The sequence below is a fragment of the Equus asinus genome, chromosome 8 (assembly GCF_041296235.1).
Source record: "Equus asinus isolate D_3611 breed Donkey chromosome 8, EquAss-T2T_v2, whole genome shotgun sequence".
In the NCBI taxonomy this organism is placed as follows: domain Eukaryota; kingdom Metazoa; phylum Chordata; class Mammalia; order Perissodactyla; family Equidae; genus Equus; species Equus asinus.
This window is the reverse complement of record NC_091797.1, coordinates 42,817,546-42,826,742: the sequence shown is the minus strand read 5'-3', so window position 1 is coordinate 42,826,742 and position 9,197 is coordinate 42,817,546. Positions and strand designations below refer to the sequence as shown.

Here is a 9,197-nt window from a genome sequence, read left to right as displayed (position 1 = left end):
TTTTTGGATGAGTTTAAATTTAAATCAACAGACTAGTAAAGCATATTGAATCAGTTTCCTGTTGAAAAGACAAAACAGCTGTGGGTCTCTTCCTCTACCTAGAAAGCCTGGGAGGGTAGAGACTTAGTTTTTTCCCCCCAGTGCTGCATTCCTAACGTCAAGAGGCATGCTACAAAAAAATTAGTTTGAGGGATGTACTGGTAACTATTGTTACTTTATGTGTTAGATGTGAAATTAATATCTACAAGTACACACTTCTCTCTATATAAATTATACTTACACACTTAGGGAACATATGCTTATATTAATCTAAAAACTAAATTAATATCAGTTTCCAGATATCTATTGGAAGGAAGCATGTGAAGTTCCCTCAGCAGCAGGACCCCAAGAAAAAGACAGGGAGAGCAAGGTATTTAGATGGAGAGTGGCCCTCAGAGGTACTTGACACCCCAGCCTACACAGTTCAATTTTCTGCTATAACGTTTCCATCTTTGCATTTTACATTATTTGCTTTAAAAAAAAAATAAATACAAATCTATTAGTTTTCTGTTGCTGTATGACACATTATCACAATTTAGCAGATTAAAACCATGCCCATTTATCTACTCAAAGTTCTGTGGGTAAGAAATCTGGGCACTGGGTGGCTGGGTTCTCTGCTTAGGATCTAACAAGGCTAAAATCCTTCACGGCGCTGTATTCCAGCTCTTGCGGTGATGGTGGAATCCCTGTTTACTCACTGACTGTCAGCTGGGTGCTCTCAGCTCCTGGTGGCCAGCTGCATTCCATCGGTCCCCTCCATCTTCGGAGCCAGCAACAGAGACTCTACCTCACTTCAAATCTCTCAATTCCTTTCACATTTACAGTCTCTGACTCTAGGAAGAGCCCAATCTCTTTTAAGGGCTCACCTGATTAGGTCAGGCTCACCCCTGATAACCTCCCTTTCTGAAAGTCAACTGTGCTATATAACGTACCCTAATTGTATTCACAGTCCAAGGGATTGTGCAGGTCTTATGTATTAGTGGAAGGGCACCTTGGGAGCCATTGTAGAAATCTGCCTACTCAAGAAACAACAGAGGTTGGAGTTAAGTAGAAATTGCCAGCATCACCGACAATTAGAAGAATTTAATAAAAACAAGTGCCAGATACAACAGGTTCAGATCTTCCCTGTGGCAGAGATGGGCATAGATCTGCAGTTGACTCTCTTGTGAGGAAAACTACATAAGTTAACTTCTATAGGAATGGAACCCGGACATTGGTGTCATCAGCATTACACTCTAAACAGCGTTGCTAACTGACCACTAAGAGACTGCTGTGTTTTCTCTTTAGAAAGTTCCAATTTGTGTAAAATCTTTGTCGTCTCATTTCAGAAAAAACAAACCACCACGCATCCTCTCTCTACCCCATCCAAGAAACAAAGATAAGAAAACCCACCTTTGGTAGGGATGAATCTTGCCTCTCCATAGATATAGATAGATGGATACATAGATAGATACTTTAAACCTTACAACTGCCTTCCAGGGGGTAGGGATTATTATCTGCATTTAACAAATGAAGAAATCAAGGCTCAGAGAGTCAGCAGGAAAGCCAGAATTAGAACATTTGATTGTTGAGTTCCAAAGTCCACGCTCTTTCAAATCATCTTAAAGATGCCAGGCTTCTGCTTCTCTGGATTTTAACTAGAACAGAATTTAGGCTTCTGGCATTTCAATTGATGGGCAGAATGTGGCTCTTCAATAACGGCGTTGGGATTATTGGTGGTCCTCTGGAACTAAAGTAGCATTGGATCTATACCTCGCATATTAAAACACGGAAAAAATCAAATAAATCAAAGATCTAAATATTAAAAAAATCATGGACATTCTAGAAGAAATCATAGAGTTCTTTTGTTACTCTTGTTGATCTTGTAGTGGGGAAAGGCATATCTAAGTCAGACATAAAACCAGAAGAAAAGGCTGATAAATTCAACTGCATAGCCCAAAGTGTACATGTTCAAAATTACCACAAAATTCTAAAGCAAATAACAAACTGGACTACTTGTGACATATCAAAACAAGGTTTAATTGACTCACATTTAAAGAGTTCCTACAAATAGTAAGAGAAAGACCTAACAACTAAGTAGAAAAATGAATAAAGGATATTAATAAGCAGTTCACAGAGAAGGAAATACAGATGGCTCTTTGACATAAAAAGATGCTCAACAAAAGTACAACCAGAGAAATGCAAATAAAACTCCACTAAGGGACCATTTTTACAAGTCACAATGGAAAAAACAAAACAAAAACCTCACATTCTGCTGAGGAGGATTCAACCATGCTTTCCAGAGTGAGTTGGAGGGACAGCCCTGGCAGGGTTGTGCTTTTCTGAATACAGCAATTTGGAAACAAAGAGAATCCCCCCGCGGGTGGTTCTCACTTCCTGGGGGCTACAGAGAGTTAGAGCTTCTTTTGTGTTGCCTGAGGGACAAATGGCCACCAGGTTATCATTCTTGGAAGTGAAAGGCCTGGAGTATTAAAATCTCATTAGGCAGACTGCTGGGTTGTTTCTTATTTTAGCAATCTGATAGGACCGTGGTGGAAAATAATTCACGCTCTTATTACTGCCTGCTGAGGCAATTTCTTTGGGCTTGAAGACAAAAAAGCAGCGTAACGTTTTCGCAAACGGATAGAAAAAGGGTGGTATTTTCCCACGAATGATTCTGGAGAGGAAAACTTAATCTACCGAGAGTGGGGTTCGAACCCACGCGGGCACTAGCCCATTGGATCTTAAGTCCAACGCCTTAACCACTCGGCCATCCCGGTGACTGGGCTTCTACTTTATGCAATTATTTTTTTATTAGAACCAATGTATTTGCGCTGAGCATTAAGAAAATGCTGAATTATTTGTTTTTGTGGAATTGTATTAAAATATGAGGGGGATTATGATAGAGAAAATACAGCATGCTTTCTGTGCTTTCAGAAAGCGCCCACTTTTTTCGAACTCCCCTCATTAGATCACTCCTTAACTTCCAGATAAATTTTTTTTTCACTTGATAGGAAAAGAAATACGAGAACGGGGAGGGAGGCAGAGAGTAAGAGAAATCACCGCATTAGCGCCACCTACTACCTCGTCTTCACCAAAGGCGCTGTCCCAATTTTTCCTAAAGAGATCATTGTTTTGCCTGCTGAATTCAAGCCTCCGCTCCAGACCCGCTGAAGCATGGGAGGCAACAGCGCCGGGGTCCAAGGGACGTTATGTTAAAACGAGCTCGCCTTGGGAGTAAATCTGGAAATCTCTGGTGGACACAGAGCAGTTCAATTTGGTGACTTTGATTTTAATGATGAAATGCTTTAACTTTACAGACCAGCATGTCCGTCAAAGGAACACACTGAGCTCGGTGCAGGCTACACAGACGGTAAGACACCGCCCGGGGGCTCCAAGTTCTTCCCTGATAAGCCCGTTCTTGTTACAGTGGACAGTCTAATCCTTGAGGCCAAAAGTATCCTCCGGGGAGACTTATTACAAATGAAGATTCCAGAACTCCTCTTGTAATGATCCTAACTAAAGAGATATAGGGTGGACCCCAAGAATCTTAATTTTACCAAGCACTCCTAGGTAATTCTAACATCATTTGTCTGCTCACTACCCTCAGTTAGTCGTGCTAAAGGTTGTCATGGAGAACTAAAGAATCCCTGAAAAAAGCTCCCAGATGGGAAATTTTGAGTCTCTGGAGAAGACAGAGCTGAAATTGAATCCTGAAGCACAGGTTGGAATATAATTAATTTATGTAACAGTACTGAACGCCAGTGTGTGACACATCCCTCAGGTAACCAGAAGAAGCGCCACAATGTGAGAAGGTGGTGTCAGCTGTAGCAGATATGCAAAGTGGGTCTGAGGACAACTCTCCCCAGAATCTCAGTTGATGAAAAAGAAGCCCCTCACTTATTTGGGATATTCAGACTGAACGGGCCCGTAGCCAGATCTTTCTCTCCGCCTGATAAGTTCATGTACACAGAATGGCCCCCTCTAGTCCTTTGGCTGTCCAGATCTGAGTTCTGTCTCTGACCAGATCAAGGTTCCATTCCTAGAAGAGGAGATATGGCCTGAAAGATTCCTGCTTCTACCAAATGCTGAAGGAAATTCAGATCTGTGAGTGCTGGGGCAAGAACTGAGTTGGGATGGGGATGGAGATGAGTGGAAGGTTCCACAAAAAAACATATCAGAGATAGAATCAGATACAAAAGTTTTCAAAACACTTTATTACTGTCGTTCTTAACATGGGCTACACAGTAGAATGAGCTGTGAAGTTTAATACTTAAATGTGAAAGTGAAAAAGAAAGCTATTGAAAGTATATGAAGGAGAATATCCTTAGGTGCCGGGGAGCAGAGAGGAACTTTTAAGAACTTCAAAAGCACAAGCAATAAATTAAAATAATTCTAATGTTTGCTTACATTAAAATTAAGAATATGTAAAATAAAGGACCAAATAGAAACATGAATAGATAAATGTGATAATAGAATATATTTGAATTGTCCAAAAATGGCAAGGGCTTAATATATATAGCAAGAGGCCACGAAAATCAGCAAGATCCAAATGAAACGGGCAAAGGATAGGACAGGCAATTTAGGAGAGAAATATATGAAGACTAAGAAAGATTGCACGAAAAATTCCAAAATCATTAGTAGTCACAGAAATAAAAAGTAAAAAGAGATATTACTTTACTGCCATTAGACTGGCAAAATTGAAAAGCTCAGTAAAATCAATTATTGCAGGACTAGGGACATCAGAACTCTCATGTCCTCCTGATGGGAGCTTAAACTGACGAAGTCATTCTGGAGAACTTCTTACTCAAATGAAGGATGTTCACATCCTTTGACGGAGCTATTCTGCTCCTGGTATGAATCTTCCCCCACCCTATCCACCCCCTCAAATCTGACACAAGTGCAGACAGTACACATGAAAGGAAGTTAATCACAGCATCATTTGTGGTCTTTTGAAATCGGAAGAAACCTTATTTTCGCTATTGGACGGTGGTTAAGTAAACTGTTGTAAATACATCCTTTAGAATATTAAGCAATGTCCAAAGTAACAGAGTAGATGTACATGCAGCAACATGGATGGCATTTAAAATTATAATACTACTGAAAAAGAACGCTGGAAAAAAGAGATGAGGACTTCTGCTTCGACCTGTGAAGGAGTCACTACTATGGGAATTGCTCTTCCCCTGTACACAATTTGAATGCTGGACAGAAAAATGTGAAATGACCATTTTCAGACATTTGTCAGCTGTCAGTGCAGGACTTTGATCCCTGAGAGAAGGGAAACAAATGAGGTGAATCTTTCAAAGATTTTAGCTTATTGCCTAGAGGCAGTTTCCAGGCCTCAGCACAGTGAGGGGGACTTCAGACAGAGCCAGACAGAGACACTGAATTGGGAGCACAACGATGGGATTTCACAGTCTAACTGCAGTTAGAATAAGTGGGCCAGAATACCAGAGAGGAGAAAGCTGCGCAAAGAGAGAGCTCCAGAGTCTGCAGAGGGATCTGCTGGTATCTTTGGTGTAATATTGATTGGTGCGTGAGTGGGGTTGAAACTCCATGAGGCTGGGGAAAGAACTACTGGAAAACAGCAAGCTGTAAAGGGCTGGGAATAGTCTTCACCAGCTATAGTGAAGCGACCTCATAATTTATGGGGCATTAGGTGGAGTTCTCACAAAGGTATAACCTAAGTATGGGAGCAAAATGAGCCCAACTAAGGTTTGGACCCACCCTAACAAAGTTTATAGGCAAGCCACAGTTGGATCAAATGAATCCCAAGGGAAATGTTATCTGAACCTGACAGAAAAAGGATCCTTAATGAAGTTGTAGAAAGTTTAGAAACACTGTTGCCTGCAGTATCACGGAATGGTGAAAACAAACCTATGAGCTGGCTAATTTAGCTAAAGACATTTCCAGACAGACTTGTGAAGGTGTTGCCTAGCCTTTTCTTGCTGTTTATAGTAAAATGTGAGATGAGAGATTTAAGTTAAGGGAAGAACTGTTAAATATAAATGAACCAGAACTTATAGAATTTGAAAGGAAAGCTATTTATTATTCCCAGCTGCTCTAGATGGAAAATGATGCTAAAATTAAGAAAGGACTTTCAGGCGAAAATCAATTCCAGAGCACTGTCAGAAAACGTGGTTTAAAGATGAAGCCAAGGGAGTGATTGTAAAATCCATTTTTAAGACCCCCAAAGTGAGTTAAGGTCATATCTAAACAGAAAAACAAACTCCTAAGCATCTTAAGCACCTGCCTTACAGATCCTATCCACACAACAAAAGTGGTCGTCCAGTAGCTTTATAGAAAGCCAAGGGAGACAGGGCTTATTTTCATGGGGTTTGCAAATGAGGCTTTTGTTTAACACAGAGGTTGGTAAACTTTTTCTTTAACTGTCCAGATAGTAAATGTTTCAGGATTTTTGGGCCACTCGGTCTCTTCTAAAACTACTCAAATCTGCTGTTGTAGCAGGAAAGCAGCTGTAAATAATACTAAATGAATGAATTTGGTTGTGTTCTAATTAAACTTTATAAAAATAGATAGCTGGCCAGATTCAGCCTATGGACCATAGTTTACCAACTCCAGATCTGAAGGAATAAACTCCAACAACTTTCATAAAATCACCTGTTTTTAAAGGGAATTGTAGTTGGACCCTGACGCCTTGAACTAAAAGGGATAGAGGACAGTGCAAAATGAAAAGAGGACTTTGGACCTCCCGGACTGCTATGGGAAGGAAGAAGGCTAAGAAGACTACTTGGCCGCAAGTAAGTAAAATTTCTTGTTAAAAGGACGGGTGTGTGGAACTGAGAGCCCAATTGGTGGAACCAAGAGCCCTGGAGAATCATTCCCGGACAGCACTACTGAGTCCTAATAATGTAGCATCGTGTGCCCACTGGATTCTAGAATTATAATGGACTAGCGTACCTCCTGGTTTTCTTCTTTTTGAATGGGAGTGTGTATAGAGGTTATCCTATGCCTCCTGTGCCTGTCCGTTGGGAGACAGGTAACTTGTATCTTAAGCATATAGATGTTCAAATTAAGAAGAATCTCACTTGAGAATTCCTCCCCAAGGAATCTCATCTGAAGCTTTACCTGATTCAGATGATGCCGTCCTGGACTTCAATTGACGTAAAGGAATCAGACTTGAAGGGAGTGAGTATATTTTGCATGTCAGAAAGACGGAATCACTGGGGGCCAAAAGTTAGAGAAAAATGTGGATAAAATCCAGGGCCTTGTTCCTGATATCACTCACCCTCAGAGTGAACAAATGAAATGAGAGCTTATAAGAGAAGGCAGACTCCTTGCTAGGCCTGAGGAATACAATGGTTGTCAAAACAAGCAAGGTCCCTACCCGACTGCCGGAGCCTATAGTCTAGTGGCATTCCTAGAGCAGTTTCCTAAAGGAAGTTGTCTCAACTCTACGTTCTCACTCTACAGCGAGAACGTTCTTCTTTGGTTCTGACTGAGGCCCAGGTACAGCTTATTAAACCCAAGGAAACTGCTGAAATAAAAAATGTTAACAGATTGAGGTGTGAAATTTTGTAAAATAATATGTGACTAGGAGGTATGAGGCATGGGGCTTTGTGGCTTAGTTGGTTAAAGCGCCTGTCTAGTAAACAGGAGATCCTGGGTTCGAATCCCAGCGGGGCCTTTCTCCTTGTGGTTTTATAAGGTGAAGTCCTTGAAGGAAAATTCTTGTCACTGGTTAAGACAACTTGGATTTATACCTAATTGAAGCCTCAGACGCTGAGTCTTGATGTTTGAGGCACTTTGCCCAGGAGAGTAGAAAAGGGAGTTAAGAAATTATTCACCTCGAATTAGCAAAGTCTATGCTATAACCTAGAGTTGAACTATAATTTTCTATTTTAAAATTTTTATAGCTACTTTCCACATTTGCTAAGAAACTTGCAGTCTCCCTTAACATTTTTGCTTTTAATACAAGTCTAAAGGAAGGCAAGAAAAAGATAGGATATGCATATTGTATAAATTGAGCGCCGTGATAACCATTCCTCCTTCTTGCATGAGTCTGAACTCTAGACATCATTGAATATTTTGGAAAGTGGAGTAACATGATGACATCTTGAAAGAGAGCAAGAAGGATGATAAGTGAAGAAACACACCAAATCAAAACAAAGCAAAAAACCTAACAAGACACTGGAGGCAATTGAGACCTGAAGTCCTGGATCATTTCTTGGATTAAAATAAAGGCTGGAAAAAATTCATCAAACCCTGAAATAAAGTTTTCATATTTTAGCCGATCTTTTTCTTTTGATGTTCTAGGACGTGTCTTCAAAGTATTATATTCTACAAATGCGCCCCCTCACCTTGGTAATGTGCACCACATTCCTTGTCAGGCAAAGGCTGGCATTGCTCTTAGCTTGTTGTTTCTGCCTCTAAGGAATGAGGAAATTGGATGATTGCTCCTTTTCTGAGCATTTGGGAGAAGAATGTGTTACATAATTTCTGGGCCCTGTGCAAAATGAAAATGCAGAGCCTTTTGTTTAGAAATTATTGAGAATTTCAAACCAGCAAAAGCAAAGCATTAAATCAAGTGCCTGGCCTCCTGCAAACGCATAGCTTGCATATCTGTAAAGCTGGCCCTGTCTGAGAGTGCAATTATTTGCCAAAAGCCTGGATTTTAAAGGACACTTAAAAATAGAGTGGAATCTAAAGTGATGGTCAATGATATCAAGTAATTCTAGAAGACATGAGAACTTAAAGGTACTAAATAGGGAAATGTTACACTATAAAAAATATTCTTCAGGTTAGGACTTTGTAAAAGAATCTTCTCTCCAACCGCAATGTTTCTTTCCTGGCTCATGTTATTCTTTTCTCAAACAACTCCTCTTTCCTCCAGGTCCTATTAAATGTCACCTGGCCTGGTGACAGAGGAGATAGACGGCTCCTCTTCCCATCATGCTCTTGCCTCCTGTCGTCTTGGGGGATCCTCGTAGCAAGAGATAAGACTGTATTCAATACCGCAAGGCTGCGCGCTGGATAGCATTCATGTTAGCGATAGAATGCGCTGGGCTGGGAAGGTAAAAGGCGTCTACGTAAAACACACGACATTAATTGATGAGAAAGAGAAAAAGCTGGCAGCTCTTTGGCTTGTTTCCGCCCGGTTTCGAACCGGGGACCTTTCGCGTGTGAGGCGAACGTGATAACCACTACACTACGGAAAC

At 40.7% G+C, this 9,197-nt stretch overlaps 3 non-coding genes across 3 annotated transcripts; 1 reads left to right on the top strand and 2 right to left on the bottom strand.

Moving 5' to 3' along the window:
* Positions 1–2,715: 2,715 nt before the first annotated feature.
* TRNAL-UAA (transfer RNA leucine (anticodon UAA)) lies at positions 2,716–2,798 on the bottom strand. Its single transcript has one exon. It is a non-coding gene; the product is annotated as a tRNA-Leu (tRNA).
* Positions 2,799–7,592: 4,794 nt separating this feature from the next.
* On the top strand, positions 7,593–7,666 carry TRNAT-AGU (transfer RNA threonine (anticodon AGU)). Its single transcript has one exon. It is a non-coding gene; the product is annotated as a tRNA-Thr (tRNA).
* A 1,458-nt stretch (positions 7,667–9,124) lies between these two features.
* TRNAV-CAC (transfer RNA valine (anticodon CAC)) lies at positions 9,125–9,197 on the bottom strand. The gene has a single exon. It is a non-coding gene; the product is annotated as a tRNA-Val (tRNA).